Below are 26,588 nucleotides of genomic sequence, written 5' to 3' on the forward strand. Positions count from 1 at the left end.
CTACTTTCTAAACTCAGCAGTACTCTTGCTGTCCATGGCCACCACTTTGGGATTTCCCTAACACTGGCCTTCTTGTTTTAGTAGAAGAAATTAATTTGGCCAAACAAATTCTGACTCATCTGTTCAAGAGGTCTTTGTTCCACATCCCAGATATCTACTATAGTCACCTGGGTAAAGCTGCTTCTGCTTTGCTGGCTATCCAGCGGCTGGGGGGTACAGCACTTAACCACCTCATGAACTCCACATCGCTCTCTGTTCTCTTTGAAGATGCACTTATCCTTGAAAAGTAGAAGTTCTTGATAGTGACACACTTATTTCCCCTACACATATGCATACATTTTATAACCGCATAGTATAGCTTGAATTTTTCTTTTAAAGATAGCAACATCCACTCCTACCCTCCACTAATGTTTGAATGCAAACACTATTGTCTAGCAACACCTGAAGATTAATTAGCTGGAAGGGACTTTTTGTAGACCTTTCAATACCGTCCTTCACAGAAACTGAGAAGGCAGAAGAGAGCCTGCTCTAGTTTGTGACCTGAAAGCACCAGAGAGGAAATAGCAGAAAATCCTTTTTTTTCTCTTTTCCTTTTTTTACTTTATTTATTTATTTATTTATTTATATATATATATTTTTTTTTTTTTTTGGTTTGTTTTGAGATAGGGTCTCACTACGTAGCCCTGGCTGTCCTGGAACTCACTATGTAGACTAGGCTAGCCAAGAGATCTGCTTGCCTCTGCCTCTCAAGTGCTGGGATTATAGGCGTGTGCCACTAGCCTGGCATAGCAGCAGATTCTCGCTGGTTTCTTATGCTTATATCAGGGAGGAAACCCTTAGGACACTTGTGAGACATTGAACTGTAGATCTCATGTCTCACCTGACTCCTCTTTTTCACCAACACCTCCTAAAGCAGTGCTTCTCAACCTTTCTTATGCTGCCACCCTTTCATACAGTTCCTCATGTTGTGGTGACCCCAACCATAAAATTAAGTTTGTTGCTATTTCATAACTAATTTTGCCAACTGTTGGTTTTTTGGGGTTTTTTTTGTTTTGTTTTTTGTTTTTTTGTTTTGGTTTTTTTTGGTTTGGCTTGGTTTGTTTTGGTTTTATTGTTTTGAGGGAAAGGGTTAGGTTTGTTTGGGGTTTTTTTTGTTTGGTTTGGTTTGGTTTGGTTTTTGGTTTTTTTCCGAGACAGGGTTTCTCTGTATAACACAGAAATCCGCCTGCCTCTGCCTCCCAAGTGCTGGGATCAAAGGCTTGCACCACCACTGCCCAGCAATTTTGCAACTGTTAAGAATCTTAATGTAAAAAAATAAAAAAGAATCATAACATAAATATCTGAGTTTTCCTATGGTCTTAGGTTGACCCTCAAGGGATCTCAACCCACAAGTTGAGACCCGCTGTCTTACACTGACTTTCTCTTTCCTTTTCAATTCTTCTTTCCCTGACTACTTTTCTTCCCAGCCATGTTTCTGGCCCCCAGGTGGCAACTAAAACTAATGGCCAAATGTTCTTACTGCCTCCTGTTTATTGTGGCCTTACTTTTATCTGTGTATTTTTAATACTTACTGGTAGAAAAGGTGACATTTTTCTCCACTTTCTTTGATGCCTCTTCTGTATGAGTTTATAGAACCTTAGTCTAATCCAAAGTTGATATTTGTCTTTCTTGATTGTAGTGGCCCAGTCTTGCATAGCCCTTTGTTTAGGGTCTGCCTGTAACGAACATTCTGCACCGTCGAAGCAGCTGATATGGTTACTTGGTCAAACTGTTTTGAAAGGTCATTATCCAGGGGAAATAGGAGTATGGCCTGAACCGCAATTTAAGATGTTGACTAAAGGAGCCAGCTGTAGCCAACTCTCCTGGGCATTCCCTTCACAGAATAGATGAAAACTGTTTTCAGAATGGTAAGACAGTCAAAGGAGGTTTTCATTTATCAAGAGGGTTGTTTATTTACTACCCCCTGTGTAGTAACTTCACCTACTCCATAGGGCTTCTTAGAGAACAAAGCTCTTGCCTTCCCACTCCTCCACAGAAATAAGGGAGAGAAGCCCTGTACGCTGGCCCGTGATTGTTGAAATGAGGACCATGTGACTGTGTGGACAGAGCCCCCGGGCCGTGTGTAACTAACTAGTCCTATGGACCTTCAGGAGCCATGCTGCTGCAGCTGAGCTTTGGTTTTATGCTTGTTCCTCTCCCTTTGATAATCAAGCCTAACTGGATATTTTTGAAGATCTGACTGTCCTTGGCTCTGCCCCATCGCCCCTTTTAAGTTTTTAAACCTTTGTTCACATTATCTCACTTGGGCCCAGGATTTCTACCTTGGCCTGCTTTCCTCCATATACTATAAATCTGTATTGCTAAAGGGAGAGAAGCAGTTCACATTTCAGAGTTTTTACTAGATTCCCCATAAGAGGAAGCACAGCATGACCAGAGAAGAATCTAGATACTGAGAAAGTACCATGGTCACGGTTACTAGGCTGTCAAGAAAGGGATGGGAGCTGGCTCTCAGGGTGCTGACTACTACTGATCTGAGTAGGATGCTGAGAACAACTACTTACTTCCTGGCTTTGGATAAGCAGGGCACAAATACCTGTCTCTCCCTCTGCTTTGAGTAAGTAGAAAACTGCTTGCCTTTCCATCCCATTCCTACATAGGGGGCAGTCCTGCAAGGGGCAGGTGAGGCTTCTCTCTGCATTTCAGATGGGCTTCATATCTGGAGACATGGTTCCCATGCTTTCCTTGTACATAGCACAACTGCCATATCACAGAACTACTGACATTTGCAGCCACCATTCCGTCCCATTTTCCTAAGTGGCTCTCTTGGCCTTTTCATCACACCACTTCTTTTTCCTGTCTGCTACCTGGTGTTTCCCCTTAAACACTGATTCCTTTTGGCTTGGTTCTCTTGGATTTAGTAATCCTTGTCCTGGGCAATGGTCTGACATTCAGGAGGTATTGCCAGCCCCAAGGCAGGAAGAGCTAGAAGTCAGATACTAGGTTATTACCTGATTCTCTGATCTGAAGCTCAGAGCAGCCAAGGGCCTTTTGGAGGATTTAAATTCTTACCTTTACTCAAAGGTAGTCCTAAGCTCTCAACATCTCTTCCCAGCCTGATCAAAATGTGCATGCTAGGGCCATGCAAATCTGGCCCTCTGCTAGTTGTTTGCAAATAAAGTTTTATTGAAAAATATGCATGGAAATTCTTTGTACATTGTCTGTGACTGCCATGACACCATAAGTCAGTGTAATGGAGTTGAGTAAAGATGTCAGAAATTGTATGGGCTCCAGACAAGTTTACTTATAATCCCTGTAGTATAGACTATGCTAAATTGGGTTGAATGGCTCATCGTAGCCATGTGGAGCTTTAAGAAGTCTCTGATCTTGAGGTGCTGGATTGCTTGTGAGCCATGCAACATAAAATTGTTTTATGTGAGCTGTAAGTTCTGTGTCCCATTGGCTAGCATGTGTTTCGTGACATATTTTATCCTTTCCTCCCACCCTCACCATGCAGTTGCCTTTTTAAAAGCAACTCCCTGCTATACCTCCAAGGACAGGAAGATCTGGTGTAATTTCCCAGACAGGGAATTGCGCTTGTTGCTAGCATCTTCCCAGAAGTAGTGGTGAGAGATAGCATTAGCTAATGGGAAGATAACCGGCTTAAAAGTGCAAACTCCTGGTCATCACACTACAGTTATCATGTGGCCCTGAGAATATGATTTTTTTTTTCTGCCTTGCCTTGGTATTTCTGTCCAAAAGATTGATCAAGGAATCCAGCCATCCAAGAGCCCTTTGAGGCCTTTGTCGTGAATACAAATCATTTGTGCTCTTTTGACATCATCTTCCAGAAGTCCAGATAGCCAGCATATACTCACCAACCGGTCACTACATGCCTCCAGTTGTTGCTGTGTTGGAGAAACCTGAACCTACAAAAAAGGAGCTATAGGTATTAACAAACGCTCAGTGTCGCAGGTTTACTTGAGGCAGTCTTGCAGTGTACCTCAGACAGGTTTGCCACTCAGACCTCTCCTACCTTTACAATTTAACTCTCTCCTAGTTTCAGGCTGTCTTGGGTATAACTTTGGAGGAAGAGTCTACAGGGGCTTGGTAATCATTCCCAGTTTTGTTTTGGTTTTTTTGTTTTGTTTTGGTTTTTTTGTTTTGTTTTTTTGATGATGCCTTTATCCTAAGACTTCAAAGTTGTTCCTTGATGATGCCTGGATAATAACACTCCCATGCTGGACAGCTCCAGCTGAAAACACCGGCTCTGCCCTGACCTATTTCCCTCTTGCTGCTGGCATCAGAAGGAAAGATTTCCCCCAGGGAACCCACTCTGCAGCTTCAATAACCCTGGTATAGCCCTAGTTTTCCTTTGACCCCCCCCCCCAACCCCTAGATTTTTTTCAAAGGCAAAGACTATAAAGTATTATAAGCAACTGTTGCAGCTCAGGGAAAAATGCCTGTTTGAGGAAACATGGCCCCATCCCGATGATTAGGTCTATCTGAGGAGGAATGGAATATACATAGGAAAGAAAGCTTAGCACAGAAAGAAAAACAGGCCCATCTCCTTCACTTAGGTTTCATGTTGTAGTGCCTCTTGTGTGAGAGGGGGAGGAGTGTTGATGTAACCAGGTCTTTTCTGCACCCTCTGGCTTCGCCCCATAGTGCTCCTCCAGGGCTGTGTAATATGCTCTCTCAGCCTCCTGGTCCATCTGTTCATGCAGCCTACTTCCTGCCAAGGAGAGTCACTAGAGGAGAAAGGTAGCACACAGTGCTGAAGGTGGTTCAGTTCTGGGAACTCAAGAGTGTGCAGTTCACCTGGCCTTAATGGCTCCAGTGGAACCTGCTCTCTGACACTCCGTGTTTGCCATTGTCCACGAGGAGCCCTCACTGAGCCACTAATAATTGTCTGGTAGAAAATTAAACAGGCTGCTCAGCTGTGTTTCTTCTTCCTTCCTTCCTTCCTTCCTTCCTTCCTTTTTGGTGCAGAAGTCAATTTACTCTAGAATATCCTAGCTACCATCCAAGAGAAAGTGGGATGTATGTGCAGCCTTTTTAAACAGCACTCTTCTCCTACAGGTGCCTAAGGGCTTTTGATTGGGAAAGGACAGTGCAGCACACACCAGTGATGCTTTCCAGAGTTTAGTTTGTTCAGTTCACTGTTGTTTTCATATAAAGGGGCTCAGAAAAAGGAGGCCTTAGGTTCATAGTGTTTGCTAGAGTTCTGGGGCTTTTTGTGTAATCTCTATATGTTTCACAGCAAACGTATGCAAAAATTGCTACCCCAGTCTCACAGTCCAGAAAACTCAGTTACACCTGCTCCTCTGCTAGCTGGTGTTACGGCAGATGCTAAAATAGAAATATCTGTACTCCCAGTGAAGTACTTTGCTCCTCAAATACTGCTATTTCTGCTATTAGAAAGGGATCACTTTTTATGCCATGTTTTATCTTTTTTTTTTTCCCCATCTTGCCAGAGTGTCTAGAAGTAAAGGATTTTCCCAAAGGTCAACCATTGACTGACACTGTTCCATGAAACATTCTATTCTGATTCTGTTCTTGGGCATGAGGAATTTGATGTGGTCCTGCCTACCTGGGTATTTCCTCTGCTTGTGTGTAGTTCTTCCAGCTTTTGACCATCTGACTGCTTGCTTCATGTGCTGTTTTAACTTTTCCGGACCTTGCTTCCTATGTAGTCACATCCTTCCCTTTGGTAATGTATACCCATATTCCTGTTTTTATAGTCTTTCTCTTAGGAAGCAAGTTTGACTCTGAATATGCATCTACTTAAAAAGACCTGGTGTCCTTGCTTCTGGATAAAGTGTCATCTCTAATTTATACATCTCCTTGGCCACTTCTCCAACCTCACATCTCATCACTTGCTTCATATCTGCACCTTGTCAGAACAAACCCATGATGCTCATTAGCTCCCCATCCCTATCAGTACGCAAGCGATGTTCACTTTTGTAAAGGGAAGTGATTTATTTCCCCAGCGTTTTAGGGTCTGGGAAGAAGATCTGCTATTATTATTTATGGTTCTCTGGGAAAGCTCTCTACACTCAGTGGGAGAGGAAGACATTAGAGTTCTGAGACTGAGTATGTGGCTTCTGACTGAGGAACTTACTATAAACTCGACCTGTGTACTTACTCCAGACTGTCCTCTCTGGGTTTCCTTGTCTTCTAACCAAGATGCTTACACAAACTTAAACAATGGTTTGGAGTTGTAGAAAAGTTTCATTGCTTTAAAAAAAAACTTTCACTGGTCTAAAAGAAGTCACTGGTGTCCCCTTGGTTTTCTAATACAGTTTCTTGTCTCCATCCTTTGTATGTCTCTGTCTTCTGCTTTTGCTGATTAGAATGTTAGCCCAAGGAATCATTTTGAAATTTAGGCCCCATAAATTCCTGATCCAAGAGGAGTTGTAAGTACTATGTGAATATCAAACTGTTCACTCTTGAGCTTTAGGCTCTTCCCATGTACTTCTTAATTCCTTGGGAGAAGAGACCTCAAACCCCATCCCAGCCTCTAAATGAAAATAGCATCATAAGATGGCAGAAAGCCAGGTGTAGTGGTGCATATCTTCAGTTGGAGCATTGAGGAGACAGAGGCAAAGTGGCCCTGAGTTCCAGGACAGCCTACATTCCACAGTGAGACCTTGTCTCAAAGGGAGTGGAGGATTGGGGCAAAAGTTTTAAGTGAACACTGCTGTCATGGGTGCTCATTTTTTTTTCTCCTTCCCCTGGCCTTCTGGGTCCTTCTGTCAGTTTTAAGTCCTAGGCAGCTTCTAGTGGCCTTCCTCAGCAAGCTTAGCCTTGTTTGCTGGCTCCAGTAGGGTTCCTTTCTGCAGAGCTGCTGGCTCAGCTCTGCTGTTCTTCTACTGAGAACTTTCATAGTCAGTCAAGCATAGAATTACATCCATTCTTCTGAAATAGTTGCTGGGGCTAATTTGTCATTGGCTTGGCCAAGATCCTATTACCTGTGTGTCATAAGGGCTATCTAGTGTAGGTTTGATAGGCCTCAGTGCCCTCCAGAAATAGTGTCCACATCTGTCACTGCTGCTGGCAATGAGGGTGGGACAGGCATGGCATAGAACAGAAGAGATGTGGCCTCTTTGAGACATGGAGGAGAGGGTCTCAGGGGTGTGATTTCCGTCCCTGGAAAGAAAATCTTATTCAGCAAAAGCATTGTACATTTCCCTTAGGAGCTGGTCTCCACTGTTGCAAACTCTTCTTTGAGAAGCATTTGTATTTTTCTCTGCCAGGTCAGCTTTTTTGTACTGTTGTTCCATCAAAAATTAAGTAAGAAATATAGTGCTTGGTTGGGCCTGAAATTGTACTCTCCTTCCCCAAGTAGAAGCAGCAGCACCCTTGGCAACGCCAAGACGATCCTGGCGCCGTGCTCTCCTCCTTTCATCTTTAGTCCTGACCCAGATCAGTCCCAGGGTAAAGATGGAAAGACTCAAACATGATTTCTTCTTGCATCTTTCCACCAAAATAATCCACAGGACTCATCTGAACGTCATTTAAAGTGAGGCTTGAAGCAAGGCTAGTGCACTTGCTGGGTCTGAGAGCGTTGTTGCCAACAGGGTCCTAAAAATCCTTCACAGACACACCTAGGCACAGCCTCTGCCCCTCACCAGACTTAATACTGCCTATTCTGACAGGACATGTTCTCTACAAGCAGTCCCATGGGAGACAGCTGTTGCCTAGCATGTTCATCGTCCTAGGCTACCAGGAGCTAGGTAGGGCCTGTGGCCCAGAACAAATGGAAGTGTTATCAAGAGGAAAATAAAGGTTTTGGCTGGGGGAGCTGGGTGCCATTTGTTTTAGTTGAGGTATAGTAGAACAGAGTTCTGGCTTCTCTTTCCTCTTTCGTCATCCTGAATATCCACTGTTGGAGCTGTCAAAGGTGAGGGTTCTTTTGAAACAGGGCAGCAGAAGCTAATATTATTAATATAATAATGAAGAGCTGAAAGAAAGTAGCGAGGAGTTTTTGATTCTCAGGCAAAGCACCTTACTCTGAACTCTTTACCTTCCCTGCTGAACTCTTGTTTGGAAACTAGTTCTCCGTTTCTGTATCTTCAGCTAGGCAGATCTTTCTCTTAAAACTGAAGATGGTCTCATACTAACCTGCCCCCGACTTATCAGAAGAGTTTCATGCAGGACACCAACACTTCACCTACACCTACAGCTGCCCAGCACGTTGGCGTGTTTAGAGTCCTTTCAGCCCTGGTGTCTCCCTATTTTCTTGGTCCCAAACATTCTAAACCACACCCACTGCCTGAATTTCCCCCAGCTCTTGTTATTGCATAATTCAATTGGTACCTTTTTAGAACACAGCTCATAATATATAATAGCAAGGCTGCCTGAACCGCCAGCAGAGGACAAGCAGATTGACGATTGCATTTGCTCTCCAGGTAGCACTAACATTCTGCTGTTTCGCGTGTGACTCCCCCAAGGACACTAGCGTGACTGTTCTGGTGGATGAGCTGACCTTAATTCTGCCTTCTTCTCACCCACTCCTAAGTCTGTTACCAAGGACTAGGGAGCCTCTGTGTTCTAAACGTGACTCTGCTGATGAACTTCCCACTTGCTTCTCCACCCGTGACACTTTCTGGTCAGCTGAACTTAAGTGGGTTTTGAAAATGAAAGTGACCAATGGTCTGTTATGAAATAAGATTCTGAGTAAGATTGAGAATTAGCAGCAGAGATACCCTGAACCTGTCCCAAACAACAGGGTTTCACAGTCAAAGGGGACAGCTTGTTCTCAAACTTATCCTCATTACCATTTAAGGACATCTTTTGCTTCTTTCTTAGTCACTGAACAAAAACTTATTAACATGTGGAGTCAGACCTGAGTCCTCATCTTCATTTCCTATTTCAGCTGTAAACCAAGGCAGTCTCACTGTATACTACAGTGTTTCTAGTGTTGTGCACTATGGCAGTCCTGCTACATTTAGGTTGCCTAGGTTGTTTCAAGACTACCTCTTCTCCATAAGGTTACTGTGAAAATGAAATGTCTACGTAAATGTTTTATACAGGACCTAGTGAATAGTAAGCAGTCCATGAACAGCAGTTTGCAGCATTATTTTATTAGTGGCACTGATTCTCTCTTAGTTAATTTTGTTAACTTGGGATTCAAACTCCAGTGTGGATTAAACATTTTACCTACAGTATGGTGGTAGGCTTGATATGGGTACATGTGTTGTGGTCAGTATTCATGTTAAAATCAACAAAATTCATGTTCAGTTCACTGTCTCAACCTTAAACCTGTCTAAGCCAATGTCAACAGTGTAAATATACTCCTCCAACCCTCATCCACTCTTTGACCATGGCTGGTCATTGGCCTAGAGCTCTGATCCTTTTTAAGTTCTACAAAGCTACTACCAGTTGAGCTGAGCGTGGTGGCATATATCTCTAATCTCAGCACTTGGTAGGCAGAGGTAGGCAGATCTCTTGAGTTAGAGACCTGCATGGTTTGTTCAGATCTCAAGGGCTATATAGTGATACCCTATCTCTGAAAGGAGGAAAAAAAAAAAAAAACCCTTTTCTTTAAAAGCTCCTACCAATTGGATGGATTTGGCACTTAGATTGAAATGGATTGAAAGCCATTTGCTATCATTGGTCTAAATTCTCAAACAAGCCTTTAAATATCTTTGGGCATCAGCCAGTCTTTTTTCTAAGCATGATAAGACCAGGGTCATTTTGCCTTTGGTTTTCCTGTCCCATACATCAAAACTACTTCCTTCTAAGCAGTGCCACTTTCACTGAAAACACGAAGGCCTTCCCAAGAGTGTCAACCTTTGCAAGAAGGCTTTTCTCGATGTGACTGTGAACTGATGGTGTGCCGACCATCACTACAAGAAGGGACAGTCAGACACTTTATGGGTGTCTGAGACATAAGTGTCTCACAGCCTAAACTGCCATGGGGATCCCCTGCCTTTCTCTACATAGGTACGAGTCCTAACCTTGTGTGCTCCCTAGGAATGGCCTAGGCTCCGGTGGCCTGGGCCTCCTTGTTCTCAGAGTAGCCATGCTTTCCTTTTGGCCCCATCCCTTTATCCCATAGTCTCAGCAGTTTAAGGTCACCATATGTTTGTCCTTGATGCGTATTAAATCAGAAGACTTGGAAACTAGCTGAATGTCAGCAGGAGCCCTAAAGAAAGATTAACCAGGACAGAAAGGGGCAGGAAGTGACCCTCAAGTAGCATTGTTTGGAGCCATCTCTCTATGAGTGACAGCTGTCGCTGGAGCAGGACTAGAGAGTGAAGTGGAAGCCCTCCCTGTGCCCTCTTCCCGGGTTAAAAGTGCGCTTTCCTTCTCTTCACTTCCAGCCTCGTGATACCATAGAATTATTTTCAGTAGTTAAAAAAGAAGTTGGCTAGATGTGGAAGACGATGCAGCTACTGCAGATCCTTCCATCTCTCGGAAGAGGGCCACACCTGCACCTCACTTTCCAGGTCTCTAGAGCACATCTGGTACACGGGTGCTGTTACCTCTCCAGCTCCGTCTAACCACTGACCTGGGGCTTTTATGGCAGCACTGTAACCTTATATGAGAAAATGCAACAACAGTCCATTACCACTGATTGGATATGGATTTTTGGTCTGGCCACCTGCCACTTGGTAATTTTAGAATAGGGTCACTTTCAGAATAGGAGGATACCTTGTAGGAGGGAACTAGTTGGTTCTTACCACCATGCCTTTCACACCCATGTGCCCCACTTCTTGAGTGTATGACCAGTTCTTAGTCTGCCTGGCAGAGAGAGCCAGAGCTCTACCCTCAGCTTCCAGGGCTGCAGACGTGGCCATTTCCAAATGCCTGGGGTGCACTTAAGTATTTCCTCCTTCTAATCTCAGCACTTCTACTCTCCGCACATCAGCAGCTTTGTAACTTGCATTGGCCTTTCAGGTATTTGTAGGAAGAAGGGAATACTGGTGAACCATGGGTCACAGTTTTCAAAGATAGGCAGTTTCATCAGAGTCACAGTCTCTGGAGAATCATTTAAGCCAGATGCCAGGAGCATCCTGAGGGCTCCTGGCATATTCACATGCCAGTTTTAAGTCTGGATTCTGTTTCATAGTGTATGTTCAGTGACTTCCTGCCCAGGTTTTACTATCTGCAAAATGGGGATACTAAAGCTCTGTTCTGCATTAAGAATGCCAATTAAGGGGAATGTTCAAACAAGGTGAGGAGTTTGCTGGGGAGACTTAGGCCCCGGGTGATTCCTGACAGTGTTGTGTGGCCCTAAGAAGGAATACTGGCCTAAGTGTTTTGTTTTGGGTTTATTTTTTCTCATCAGTTTCTCAGCTATAGGGACAACTGACAGAATAACACAGGTATGATCTGTAACTGTGGATAATTCTATATCCTATTGGGTTAAACTTTATTTATTTATTCATTCATTCATTCATTCATATTCCCCTTTCTCTAATATCAAATCTGTGATATGTTGGTTTTTCTACATGAGCAAGGTAATACTTGGGTCCTGCTAAGCAGCGTATCTTAGCATAATCTAATCCAAAAGGCTTAGTAGCTCTCATAGTCTTCCTTGTAATTAACTTGTTGGATGAAGCTCTAAGCTAAAGATGAAAAGCAGACACTAAATATTTTATCTTCCTGTTATGAGTTGCTATGCTCATGAATCTAACACTCCTTTTTCCTGGTTGTCTGGAAAAGACCATATTTGCATATCTGTCTTCTTGCCTGTCTGAATATGGCCAGGTTCCCTTCAAGATTAAGCAAAGACCCTATAACATTTTAAACCAAGACCCTGTATCTTTGTCATGTCTTTCAACCTGGAGCTATGATATTTGTTCTTTTTGAGAATAAGTTTCACATTTCTTTAATCTATTTATGTTTCTTTGGCATGTGACCCAGAAATGGGTTAATAAAGTCTTACCCGAGATTGTCCTTGAAGCTGTGGATTCTTGCTCTTCCATTCAAAATTATCGTCAGTGGCTGAAATTCCCCAGCTAAACCCCACTAAAGTATGGCAACTTCAAAAATTCATGAGACCTTAGGAATCCTGTCATGTCTCAATGCATAGGCTTTTAGCCTTGCATCAAGAGGACTTGTATTGTTTAAGGAGCCCATTGCCCTGCAGAAGCACAGCAGCATGTAAAAAGATGAAAGCACTGAGATGCTCCATGCCAGCCCACGAAGGTATGAGAGCGAGGACAGGGGCTATTCATGACAGGGTCACAAGGGCACCCAAGCATTCTTACCTGGGTGATTAGAAGGCCATTCCAGGAAAGTACAACAGTTTCACAGTGCCCAGACTTACATACTCTGGCCTTCCTCTTTTCATTTCTTTACCAACCCCCTTGTGTTTTTGTAATTTGTACAGTATCGTTCAAGGGTGTTAAAGAGATCAATAACAATTCACCTTTTCCCTTATTGATTAAAGTGATGGCAAGGAAAAATGGCAGGCAATACCAATTCATTTATCCTAAGCTATCCATTTCCTACTGAGCCACCACTGACCTGTCTGCCTGTTGGGTCACTAAGGCTGCCTTAATGGAAATGAAAGAACCACTGTGATTGGCTCTTCTGATCAAAAGACAAAAAAAAAAAAAAAAAAAAAAAAATGTGTGTGTGTGTGTGTGTGTGTGTGTGTGTGTGTGAAGCTCACCATATGTACTGTGCCATGAAAAACAGGCAACTTGTCACCACTTAGTGAACGCTCACTCAGCAGTACCTCCTCTCATTTTTCCAAAAGTGTATTCTTTTATTGTCTGCTTTTCTACAGAATGTAAATTGAGTATGAGTGGAAAGATCAGGACCTTTGTGAATGCCTCCAGTTTTGCTGAAGTTATCATTCCTCTGTGGCTTTTCAGTACTAACTGGGCTCACCTTTGGAGAACATGAGATACCAGGGTTGGATCTAGGGAGGCTTGGGACATAAAGGAAGGGTTCTTATGGGTAAGGGGTTCTGTGCCCACCTAGGGATAAAGCACAGAGGCAGTTCTTACCAGTTTCTCTCAATCCTAGAAATACACATGGAAGGAGCATATGTAGAGAGGTATGTGTGCTGTTCACCTCACTAGTCGTACCTGAGGCCACTTGGGAAAAGTGGTAGGAGAACACATTTTAGATGTGCAGCTAAAGCCATTTCCCAACAAAGTGCTCATTCTTAAACTTCATTGCTGCAAATAGCAATTCACATGGGTAAAGACTGGTTTTTAATCCCAGGACTCTACAGAGGGAAGTTCACACTGACTACAGAGCCAAGCTGGCTAACCTAGCTGCTGCTTCTCTCCTTTAAATATATGAAAATAGGAATGTTGTTGTGTCTTACCCACACCTCTACCCATGTCGAGGTTCGCTGTTATCATGCAAAGTAGGCCAATTCTCAGAACCGTCTTCTTTTGTTAAGTTGTGGAGAAATAATATTTGGGTTGCTTCCTAGAGGATAGACCTGCTTAGCCACTTACCTGAGTATGCAGTTAATGGCAATCAGTGTGATCCCAGGGCTGGCTGCTTGTTGCTGTCAGGGCTGCAGTTTTTGATGTTACCCAGTGCTCAGCCAGGCTTCTCCAGAAGAGCACTGCCACCTCTGTTGCACTGAGTACCTAGTGGGTTGAGGTCACTGTTTTGGATATCCCTTTTCCAGGAGGAAGATGTCACTGGAAACCCAGTGTGGCTATGTCAGGTGGGAGATGTGTAGAAGGTAGCCAGCTCTCTGTGAAGCTGTTTAAGGACATGTGATGCTGCCCGCAGGATGGTGGTTCTTTTCCCATGAATCATTCGTAAACTCGTGTCCTGCATTGGGGGAGGGGCTGACAGTCCCATCATCTTCCTCAGCTTTGTTTGACAACTCTGCTTTTTAGATCAAAGATTTATAATGGCTGGAGGTGGTGAAAAGAAAAAGAAATGAAGACTATATTTCCACTTAATACGTTTTTCTCCTAAGCTGGAAAGTAGGCCCTTGCTTTTGCATCATCTTGGCAGCTACAGTACAAAGGTTCAAGGCCTGCCATGGGTAGGAAATGCTAGTGTCTCAGCTCCTGCTGTGGGCAGCAACCTACGGACTGGGCATGGTTTGCAGGTGCAGCAGCTAGTAGATGGCACGTGTCTTGTTCCATTGGGGCTTGAGACTCACACCTTCTTCTTCAGCCAAGGCAGTCTCGGCCCTGCTAGGTTTGAATACAGGAAGGATTTCTGGTTTTTTAGAAACTCCATTTTTAGTCAAAGATGGAAGAAGGCAAAGCAAATATAATACAGGAAATTCAATCTCATTATAGACATTTCCATGTCAAACAAACTAAAATAGTACTTTTTCTTTGTTGGCTAGAAAATTTTAGAATAGAAATCTATATTTCTCCATAAAGCATTGAGTGCAGAAAAAAATATAAATGGAAATAAGTCTGACCCATTCAGTTCCAAAGACTTAAGTGTAGTCTTTAATGCTGAGGTAGACAATTTTGTAGCTAGAATGCCTGAGGGGATGGAGCCCAAGCCAGCATTTTGTCACAGATGAGACAACTGAGTCATGAAGTTAAGCACCTGAGCACACTCCCACAGAGAGCTCAAGTTTCCACACGGCCATCACCTCCACAGTACCTCTGAGGCAGTAGTCATCCAGTTGAGGTACAAGAACTAAGGTAAGAACGTAAGAAAGTTAAGAACTTAGGCATCGGTGTCTACAGAGGAGTGGGTGGTGTGACAGAAGCAGACAGGGGAGGTTAACAGGTGAAGTTTCCTCAGATTGCATTACTTTAGTGAGGCAAGGACAGGGGGCTAAGGCTACTGAGAAGTCACCCAGGCCCTACTGTTTGTAGGAGACTCTGCAGACTAACTTCCTCTTGTGAGGAGAGCGGTTTGTTTTATTTGGGTTTTTCCTTTAAGAAACTGGGGAAAGTTCAACTTGCATAGCCGAGATTGTTCTTAAAAGTCCCTGACACTAGTTTGACAGCCCCATCCTTGTCCCCATGTATCATATGTTCAGGGACCTGCTCCTTCTGTCCTCACAGAAGGCCTGTGAAGAGCTGTGCCACATTGTCAGGGTCTGGAAGATTTTCACTCCATGCTGAGATTTCCCCGCCCCATCTTCTCAATCTTGTTTTTGTCTTTAAAGTTGGGGAGGAACAAATCACATTTTCCAGCGATTTAACATTATTAGCTGATTTCCCCACCCCCACCCCCTTTTCAAAGCAGAGCTAAATGGAGCTAAACATACACACAAGTGCTATATTTAGACCTGATGGTGTGGTAGAGTAGAGAAGGCACAAACAGAAGTTTATCTGCTACCTAGTAAACACAGGGAAGTGTCAGGGCTGGAGAATTCAATAGTAATAATAAGCATTTATATGGTGCAATGACAACTTTGATACAGGGCATAATTTTCTGGGGATTGCTATTAATTGTGACTCTGCCTGTGAGCGGCCCCCTGGTGAGGGGCTTGGAACACCATGCAGAGTTAAGCTATATTAAACATCAATTAAAATAGTGTAAAATAGCAACTGGGCAAAATACGTAAAGGTCAGAGTAGCTGTAAGCATGTAGACAGCCACTCGGATGTGCGGGATTAGGACCTGGGTTGCCTACTGCCCTGGGGGATAGGTGTGGTCAGTTATTAGTTTCTTCAAGAGCCCAAGGTCATTGGGTTTGCTGGAGAATGAATTGTGGAACCCATTAACTTTCCTGGGTTCAGTTCTTGCTCAGAGAAGTTTCAGAAACCACTGCTAGCCAGCAAGAGATGAGATAAGACAATCAGAGTCAAGTGATTCTTACTTAATTTGTGCTGTCCAGAATTGTGGCCACTGGGCATATGCAGACACTGAATTCATGTGATACATGTGCTCACACACATACCCTCACCCTCACCTGAGAAACAAAGAAAGGTATCAGTGGCTAAATCAAATCAGCCTTGGCTTTGTTTTTGCCCACCTTCTCCTGTTTTACCAACTCTGTTTTACCTCCATGAGGTTTGTTCTTCTCCAGTAAAAGTGACTGTTGTTGGACTAAATGACCTTTACACATGTAGACAATAAAGAGAAGAAATTCAGAAAAAGACCTATGAAGCCCTATGCCTCTGCACAGTGTCCCTATTCAAGAGTCAGCCTGAACTGAAAGCAGCCCTGGCCTCAGCCCCACCCCACCCCCAAGAGGCTTCACCTGGGTTTCTTATCCCTGAAACACACTTCCAAATTGCTATCCAGCACCCAGATCTCCTGAGACAAGCTGGATGGCATTGTTGCCTCCTTTGGGTATGGAACACATGTAACCTTCAAGAAAGTTGAGCAGCCAAACCCCTGATGCTAACTTTGGGTCATTCTCAGGTGTATCATTTTGGCTTAGGTCCATGAAGCAAGAGGGCAGTATAGAAGTTACCTTTGGAAGGCAGGTCTCTGATGCTGACTCAGTGGCTCTTAACCAGTGCCCCTCCACCTAGCCGTAGAAAGTCCCTGCTCCAGAGATTGTCCTCAGCCGCCCAGAGCCCCTGTGGAGCTGCCAACACTGCACAGCTCACAAAGGGCCCTGTAGCATCTCTAATTGAGGAGCTGGTGAGCGGCCGCCTTCAGTGGAGGTATTTTTAGCTACAATGATACAGCCCCATCTTTTTGCAGGATGTTTTGTTTAGTTATTTCCTTAAATGAAATAAATAAGTAAAATTGAAGACTGTACTACTTATACCCCAGTGCCAACACCCAAGAAGTTATGCCGCACCCCCTCACCATAGCCTATGTAATTAATTCCCCCTTAGACCCAGGTGCTGAGGCACAGTATTAGTCAGAATATTAGAGAGATATCACACACAGAGAGGCAAGAAATGCTAGCAAAGAGAGGAGAAACAATGCAGTCTGGCCTAGTGTCTCCACTCTGAGGGCTCTGCAAGCAGCGTGGGCAGCTGGGAGCCACCCTCCTTTCAGGCTGCTCGGGCCTTTGATGTATCTGATGCAGCAAGTGAGTGGCCTTCCACTCCTGAGCAGAAGGCGCCCTTGTGCTGCATGGGATTCCATTCTGTGCTTTGCTGGGGCTTAGGGGTGGGGACATGGGGTTGGAGTTTTGCTGTCATTTGGTTTTTGTTTTGTTTTTTGCTTTTATTTTCCTTGTCTTTACCCTATGTGTGACTTTGTCATGCTTTTCTTGTCTTTTAGTTTGGTTTGGTTTTGGCATCTGTGTTTATTTGTATGAGGTTTTGGGTTGGTTTACTGATAAAGGACTAGAGGATAATAACAGCACTTGCTTCAGACCCCATGGCAGGATCCTGTATGACCATGGCAGTCATTCATCACCCTGGCAACACACATGGGTCAGGGAGGCACAGAGAAGCTACTAATGCCTGGACCTCCAGAGACTCTATCTTCATCAACCACCAGGTTTTTTGGTTTGAGGCTTTTTTTTCCCAAGTTCCCCAGGTGCATTAGCTGATACCCAGGGAAAGCTTTGTTAATTTTGGTAGGTGTGATAATAGCATTGTGGTTATGTAAGGAAATGACCGAGTATTTTTAGAGATGCATACTGAAGTATGTAAAGCTGAAGTGGCACCATGGCTAGGATAGACTTTAAAATGCTGAAGCAAAGAAAGCGGGGAGAGAGAACGATGAAGACTTTATTGGATCTCTATGATGGCTTATGGAGTACTCATTAGTATTCTACTTTCAGAAGTCCAGATTTTTGTTTTCACAGAAGTTTCTGTATAATTAAAATATTTTTAAGATTTTTAACACCTTCCCCCCAACCCCATCCCTAAGGAATTCCTATATGCACCTAAGGTTAAGAACTACTGGCTTATTTGGAGATTAAATTCAGACTACCTCACCCTAGCTCATCAGCATAGCCCTTGTTCATGACTTTGGATTTCTATCAGCATAAACTTGATCTCTCCAGCTCATAAACAGTGCACACCTGGGGACAGGATGGACAGACACAAAGAACAACCTAGTTCTGCCTCTAGATTTGAATTGAGGAGTAGCCAAGTAGACACTCTGTGCGTTCCCTACAACTCTTTAGGAGAGCTGCTGTGCTTGGAGCTGACCCGCCTTACCCCTTGCCAATGCTGCACTCCATCCTGAGAGCTTCTCTGGCCACACCAGAGGAATAAATGATGGTTGCGGCTATTCTGTTATCGTGGTAGAAGAAAGTCCTCATTTCCTTGAAGCGCTTTACACACTGGTGTCTGGCTACTACTGGTGTGTCCTGAAATTTGTACCCAACCTCCATTCCCGGAAGTCCATCCACATTCTCTTCCCCTGCTCGCGCGCGCGTGCGTGCGTGCGTGCGTGTCCTCAACATTGTCCTAATTCCCAAGTGCTATTTTGTTCTGGCTGCTTAGTAGGTGAGACCAATAGCAGCTTGTGCAGCCAAATTAAATGGAGTTCTGGACAAAGACTGGAGCTTCTATCCTACATTTGCACCATGGCCTTGATTAGGACCCCAGCTAAGCACTTCTTCATTCAAAAGCAAGCTGTTGGCTAATCTTTATTCAGGGGGCTCTGTGACTTACACTTAAACATTAAGCTAATCTGTGTGTTGCTATAGGGCCCTATGGAGGGGGTAAGACTACGGGCGGTCTAGGTCACTTATCAGACTAGAATAAATACAGTTTTACCAGAGTATTTACTGAGAGCATTGCTGCCAGGCCTCCAACTCCCAGGGCAGTCCTTTTAGCAGATGCCTGCCTGAGAAGTGTTGAGGTCATCTACCCACCCTGTGCCTGTGCCAAAGGACTGGGACATCTCTGGCTCCCTACAGGTTTGAAAGACAGTCTTGGCCCTAACAATATACTCATATTGTCTGTGTTCACAGTCCGAACTGGGTAAATTTCCTCCTGTCCTCTCCCTAACTACACTACAATGGGTACTCTGCAAGCCTATTATATACCTTACACTGCGTTTCTCCATAAAACTCTTTGAGCAGATGGAAGCTGAGATTTCTCCCGTTTCTGGCTTGCTCTAAGCACACATTCCTGCCATGTATACCCCCGACCCCTGCTGTCATCCCTCCCACCCTAGCCATCTCAGATGTGCTGAATAACCTCAAGGGCAGGATCAAGTCTTTATTTTTCTCTTGCACTTGACCTGCCCTGGTCACACAACGGGGTTCACAAAAGCATGCAAATAAATAAATAGGCCAGGTGTGCTGGTTAGTTCTTGTCAACTCGACACAAACCTAAACATATCTGGAAAGAAGGAATCTCAGTTGAGGAATTGCTACATCAGATTGTCTTATAGATACATCTGTGGGATGTTTTCTTAATTACAGATTGATGTGGAAAGGCCCAGTCTACTGTGAGCAGTGCAATCCATGGGCAGGTGGTCCTGGGCTATATAAGAAAGCTTGCTGAGCACATAGTAGGGAACGTTTCAGTAAGCAGCATTCTTCCATGGTCTCTACTTCAGTTCTTAGCTCCAAGTCCCTGCCTTCTGCTCCTGCCCTAGCTTTCTCAAGGATGCACTGTGATTTGGAAGTGTAAGCAAATGAACTCTTTCCTCCCCTAGTTTCTTTTGGGTCATGGTGTTTTACCATAGCAACAGAAAAGCAAATTAATGGATACCAAGGAAGGGCTAAGGCCAAGAGTGCAGTTGCCTTGAGCCAGAAGCCTCACTTAAAAACTGGTCCACCTTTTACTTGGGCCTGTGAACCTAAACCATAGGGCAATCTGGAGTTGCCCTGTGTTCACCAGGAAAGGAACCTGTTGGCTGACTAGGAAAGTTCCTGTGTAACCGTTACAGAGAAGGAAGCGATTTGGTTCTCTTCCTTGGTTTGGAATAAAGGTTAGTCTATGTCAGTTCCTCTCATTTGTTTTTCTTGGGCCTAGCTATCTTTCCTCCCTTGACTTGGCCTCAGAAGAAGATGCTACATTTGTAGATGGTGCCTCCTTTGTTTCCTAGGACAGTCATTGATACCTGGCTAGCTCTCTTAGAAGTGACTCCTGCTGAACCTGAAGGAAGGCTCTGAGCAGTAGCTCATGCCTCTGTAACCAGTGGCTATCAGTCTGACCAGTCTTCTCCTTGCCTTCTCGAATGTAGAGCAGAGCTTTCTAATCTCCTGGATGATTTAATAATAATGAAGTCCTTTTTGCCAGCTCTAAGCTTGCAATGTGACCTAAAGTTTAAAATGCTAGTTTAGTTTTAATGTGTAGCAAAGGTAGACTAAAGGAAAGTGGAGAAAACTGAGGAGCAGTTCCAAGAGAAAAATACCTAAACACTAGTACCTAATGATTCCCGCAGTACAGCTAATGTGCACCTAAGAGAGGGAAGCATTGCCTCAAGAGTCTTCAGTAGAAGGAACCAAAATAGCGCCTCATTCCCTAAACAGCCTATGTGGGCTCCCTACACACAAGAGAACAGAGCACCCTTGTCTTCCCTCCTTAGGTGGTTCTGAGATGGGTCCTCGTATGGTGTCATTAGCAGTGTGGCAGGTAGAAACCAGCATACCCAATGCCCACTGCTTAACCTTGAACACAGAAGCATAGAGGAGATAGATGTAGCTATAGACAAGAGCTGAATTTTGTTTTCAGAGATACTGATGAGAAAGAATCATCCAGAGATGACTCTATAGTTCCTGGAATGACAGTTTTAAATTCTAGCTCAAAGAATGCTTATCTGCCTCCAAGCCCTAGTTCCTAAGCCTCACATCCCACTCTTCGGTAGCAGAGGACCCTGGCGCAGCAGTGAGAGACAGGGAAGGCCAGGCACTGTTGAAATACCGCACAGCTTCCTACCCCCTTTCTGTATCTTGTCAGATTTCAAGCTTTAAGTCCGTATCTGTGCTCTGCCTACTTGGCTGGCTGTTCTTGCACTTGAGCGGCTTGTTTGCCTGGACAGGTCCAAGCTGTCTGAGCCATCAGCAGCTGCACCTCCTCCCTCGCGCCTTCTGTCTGAGCCAACCTTGATTCACAGTAGTGCAGATGGCCCCAGCCATACCCAGAGACGTCTGCCACTCCTATCCCCTCTCCTGCCCTGTTTTCCTGAGATGAAGTGGCAGCCCGAAACAGACTTGCCTACAGGTCAGCCTGGGCCAAAATGGAGACAACACATGGTTAGTTCATGTTCTAGCACATTAAGCTTCCTGTGTGATTTTAAAGACAAAATGAACTGAACGCAAGGGACAAGGACAGGGCAAGGCTCAAGTTCATACTGTGTAAGAAATGCTTTCCAGCTGGTGTGAGCACTAATCTAGACTTGCAGGTCACCTTACCCACACCCACTCTGCTTCCTTAGCATTAGTATGAGCTGCAAGAGAATCCAGAGAAAGGTAAGTATCAGGAACTGATTGATCTTCTTCTTCTTCCTCCTCCTTCTCCTTCTCCTCTTCCTCTTCCTCCTCCTACCTCTTCTTCTTCTTTTTCCTCTCCTCCTCCTCTTCCTTCTCCTCTTCCTCCTCCTCATCCTCCTCCTACCTCCTCTTCTTCCTTTTCCAGTCATTACAGACTTTGGCAACTTTTCAAAACACTGCTCATTTTCTCAGGATATTTAATGTGTTAAAGGTAGTAGTTGCACACTATTGTAATCAATTAGATCCTGTGTACCTTATCCCCCTCTAACAGAAAGTAAGCCACTATAACAAGCATGAGGAGGGTTGTGGCTGACCTTTCATAGAGGAAGAAATGTAGCAGCAACCTCAGGACAGCCCTCAACCTTTTCCCAGGATAGCTCACTGCTGAGCAGCAGGACTGTAAACTACATAGGAGGCAGAGCCTAATCTATCAGACTCTGCCTGAGTGACACTTCACAGTCATCTCTGCAACCAGCCTACTGCAGGGAGGGAGGCCATGGCAGCTGCTCTGCATGAGAGAACTCCTCTAGTCCCAGGCTGCTGAGGTAAGGAAGAACAGAACCCTCAAGCAAAACTCTCCTGTAGAGAAACATCAAGGAAAATATTTTCCACTCTGTACAGCACGTGGTGTGTTTGCTGTCGGGTAAACATAGCTTCCGTCACTGGTAATGGTAAAATATTTTGCCCAATAACATCCTTACTGAAATAAAGGCCTGAAGAGGCATGTGCCTATGTCCACTCTGCAGTGTCCGTCTAAGTGGAAGGAGGTTGTGCTAGTGGTGTAGGGTTAACAGGCCTTGCTCTGCTACAGTGCAACAGTTACCTGAAGCCAAGGGCTGCAATCTGGCATCTTTTATCTCATTTGGTACAGAGGAAGTACTCTTTGTCATAGTAGAACACCCAGGAATCTTATTTCTATAAAGCCACATAGTAGATCTCAACGGTGTGGTCAGTTCTGTTCTTTGTGGCTGCTTGGATCTCATCATCTAGAATTAGATGTCACTTTCTCTTCCTGCTACAATGGGCATTTAACCTCTTAACCACGGGAAACATAATCTACTGGCTCTTCTTAATCCATTAAGTCTAGTTGTATAGAAATGCTGAACTGCAGGCAACCTACAGACATAGTCCAGGTTGTTGGGGTAGATCCCAAGGATCTGAATAGACAGTATTTATCATCGTTCCTTAAAGGAACCATCAGATTCACAGCCAAACTGTTAGCCAGCAATACATGTGTCAGATATACCATCTCTACCCACCCATCTACCTCCACCCCCACCCCTATTATGTCTCAGAGAATAGCCCTGAAATGCTCAGTGCAATGTCAGGACAGCAAGCCTCCTGGAGAGTCACTGCCTCCTTTGCTTGCCATCTTAGAGGCTTCCGTTTCAGGATAGGGAGGTTCTTCCCTCCCTTGCCACCGATTCCATAAGCCTGCCTTGAAAGGGACCGACAAGGGCTCTACAGCCACCTGCACTATACTATAGCCATCTAGGTATCTGCCTGATGCCAGGATGCCCTGGATATGAGAAGATGTGAAGACAACTAGTCTCCCAGGAAGCTTTCCTAATGGCCGAGTACAGGACCACCTCTCAGGCTCCAAGTGTTGTATCCCACAGTCTCAGACTTAGGACTCCTCTGTTTCCTCTGGGGGAAAGTTGAGAAAATATTCTACCACTGACTCTTGGTTTGGCTGCAGTGGCAAAGCTACTGTGCTGCCCTTTGTCTGCTTTCACCAGTCCATAGATTCTATCACAGGCTGCCTCCCACCAGCAGAGGGAAGTCCTCTTCTAGCTCCAGTAGCAGCATTTATATACTTATGGAGTATACAGACTGGAGCAGTGAGGCCTGAACTTCCATGAGGGAGATAAAGTAACCTTATAGGGTTGGCAGGCCCACCTAAGACATCACTCATTTGCCTTTACCTCCTAGCCAATGAGCCAGTGCTTTCCTCACATGAGATTCATCAGCTTGTCTTTTCACGAGCCATCTCCCCAGGTGCACTATCCTAGGGAATCCTTTTTGCCTATCACCATCTTCTCATCTCCACTTTTGAGTGGGACAAGAGGGTCATGGGATTTAGCATTTAGCCCAGCCTTCCTTGACTTCAATGCTCAGGTCCTATACCACAGTGGCACTTGTGCATGGAAAGGAGAGAGGAACTTTGTGCTATACTCTGGCACCTGACAAGATTTCTCTATCCAGCAAGCCATTGCCAGTAGGGAACTGCTGAAGTAGCACTCTGTGAGTTGCCCGGGAGACCCCTGTATCTCCTGCCAAGTCAAACAAACCTGCCGGTGCATTCGTGAATTGTATCTCCCAGCAGCTTTATGCTTTTCTCCCAGCACAGTGCAGGACACAGCCTTACGGGAAAGTCCTGAGTGCCAACAACAGAGGTGTCTGAGGATAAATGAATTGATGCAGAAAGGGGCGGGGTGCCACTCAGTCATCTAAAATGAAAAGGAAAAGGTCAGTGGAGCTGTATGGGGCCCAGGTTGGATTGTTGACTCTGCCTTAATGCAGCAAAGAGGGCCAGATAACTGTCCAGCCCTAGGCACTGCCAGCCCCTTCCAGCTGCCGACAGCTCAGCACGAAGACACACATGCTTTCAGTACACAGATGGGTTTGCATGTCAGCATGAACCGGTTTTTAGCCCTTGCCTAGGATGGGCAGTCCATGACAGTAATTTAATTATATTTGCCTCCCTCTGTGGCCCACATATTTGAAGAGGTTTGGGGGGAATGGATCTGGCTGAGGAAAATTACCCTGCCGCTCTGGCACTGCCCCAGAGCTGAGCCGCAGTACCATAAAGGGTCTTGCCATCCTGAATACGGCCCAGGGCATCTGTCTGCACTGCAGGCTCTCTGGACAGGCTGCCTGCTGACACATCTGGCAAAGCAGCCTCTGGAAGCATACTTCTCTATCACAGGAAAGCCAGTAGGGACAAAATAAGGGGACTCCCTACTCCCCTCGTCAAGACCGACTGGCAGTGGTTTCCACAACAGCTAGAGCCACATTAGCTCTAACCAGAATCCAGTGTGTTAAAACAGAGATGAGCTCACATACCTTCACTAACTGTCTCTCCAGCCTCAGTGACAGCTGTGATCTTGACTCCAGAGTTCTTAGACCACACACATCCATGTGTGTCTGCCCTAGAAATGACTGGTAGAGAGACCTAAAAATTATTTCCCTTCCTCCCAAAAAACTTATGCCCATTTTATAACTCGTGTGTTCACCAGCTGTTACCCATTGAACCTACGCTTGCACCACACCCCAAAGACTTGCCTTTCCCTCCTAGCCAATAAGCCAAGCTTTCCTCACATGAGATTCATCAGCTTGTCTTTTCACGGGCCACTCCCCAGGTGCACTATCCTAGGGAATCCTTTTTGCCTATCACCATCTTCTCATCTCCACTTTTGAGTGGGACAAGAGGGTCATGGGGGGTTCCTAGTCAACTGTATCAAGCCTTCTAGAGAAGAGCATTCTCTTTGCTTGTCTTCCTAGCTCAGTACCAAGAACACATCCTCCTTGCTGGCTAATCTCTCCTGCATAATGATAGCAGCTCCTCCGAGAGAAAGGGAATTTTCTGGCACAGTTTGTCCAACACCAGCATAACACAGGCTGTAGCTTAAGAGTGGGAATCATTAGAGTCAGGCCATTATTGAAGGGGACCAGTCTCTAGGGGAACTAGCAGAAATTACCACTCCTTAATAGATGGAAACTCATTTGCTTGAAGCCCCCGCCCTCCTCTTTATTTCTCTGCACTCCCCACCTCCCCTCTCTACTCAGCTTTGAAGCTGAAAAAAGAAGCAACTCCACCCTATCCAAGACGGAAAATATCTGCTAAATTAACTTGGTCAAGATAGAGCCTTTGCTGCAAGTGTCTATTGTTTTAGAACGTTTCTACTGGGACTCCATAAGAAACCACAACAAAGGAGGCACATTGTGATTAAATATGTGATAGAATTATAGCTAGGGCTACTCTGTTTCCCAAGAGAGGATTATTGCCCCCATGGTTTAGAGTATGTCCCCAAGTCAGTACAAGCATTGCCTCTGAGGACCTCATTCTCGTTGCTATACAGCACTAGGACAGGCCAGGGACATACAGGACTACAGTCAGGACTACAGACTGTTCTTCTCCAGCAGCCTTCACGACCTTGAGCAAACTCTAATACAGTTTAGCCTTTCCAGGCTATAAAAATGGCTCAGCTCACAACAACAACAACAAAAAGACCAGTCGAGCCTTCCCTGTCCAGAGGCAGGTGTTGTCCTGCTGCCCTCCACCAATTTAGAGAGAAGGGGAAGAACACTTATGCAGCAAGGTCCCTTTCATTGTTTGTTTTGTACTGCCACTAAACCCACATGCCCTGGAACACTTAACACTGTAAGAAAGGAAAGTTGCCTGGTTTCTCACCTCTTAACTGGATGAACTCTGGAGTGGATACCATTGGGCTCATTAAGCATAACTCAGAGAGCTGGTGGGACAGTCCTTCCTTTGCCCCCTGCAAAGGAACTATTGGAGACTGCACAGAATTGCAAGCTCCAAGGGTCACCAGTTACCTTGCCATTCCATACATGGCACCCCATGGAGTTGGACATTATGGTGACCCTGCTGGACTGACCAGAAATCCGGTCTTCATGATAATAGCAAATCACATCCCGTTGGGTTTCATTCGTCGTCATCTTCATAAATAAATTGGGGTAGCTCAACAAAACTCTCTAGTAAATTTGGAGCGTACTCTTAACTATGTTTGCATCTTTGACATTAAAAAACATAAGCCCATGCTGTCTTAATTTCCATTGTCACCCCAAGGTTAGCTAGCCTTGATAAAACCCCCATGATGTGAAGATGACATCACCCAGAGTTGATATATGCTTGCACAAGGAGGAGAAAGGGATTGAGGCAAGGAAAAGCTCTATGCTGACATAGTGGACTTAAAAAAGAAAAACCTGAATGGGCCAACACTTTGGTCTTGTTATAGTCATATGTCTCTGTAGCTTCAGAGCCAAACTGATATGCATACACCAGATGTAGATATGTTTTGAGGTAACTGTGGCGTGCACTGCGTACCTTGTTTTTAATAGGGGCAAAAGTAGTCTTCCTTTCCCTGGTCCCTCTAGCAGTCTCCCCCTTGTGTTTTTCTTTTCCTCCTTCCTTTCATACTCCAGACTTCCCTCTCCCCATCCTTAAAGAGATGAATTGGAAGAATATGCTGTCATGTCAGAAGGAAACCATTGTCAGTGCACACAGGCAGACACTAATAGGATAAAGTATTATCCGACTTCCTTTAAGTCCAGAAATTAAGTCTTCTTGGAATGGTAATAGATTATCATTTGTAACCACTGTAGCTGCCAGGCTGCAGGAATAG

The 26,588-nt window shown here is 44.7% G+C and overlaps 1 protein-coding gene across 1 annotated transcript in view; it reads left to right on the forward strand.

The window, feature by feature from the left end:
* The window catches only part of Snd1 (staphylococcal nuclease and tudor domain containing 1), a 404,121-nt gene that overhangs the window by 310,809 nt on the left and 66,724 nt on the right, over nucleotides 1-26,588 (forward strand). The gene's annotated exons all lie outside the window — the stretch shown is intronic.

Source organism: Mastomys coucha, unplaced genomic scaffold (genome assembly GCF_008632895.1).
Source record: "Mastomys coucha isolate ucsf_1 unplaced genomic scaffold, UCSF_Mcou_1 pScaffold20, whole genome shotgun sequence".
Taxonomy (NCBI): domain Eukaryota; kingdom Metazoa; phylum Chordata; class Mammalia; order Rodentia; family Muridae; genus Mastomys; species Mastomys coucha.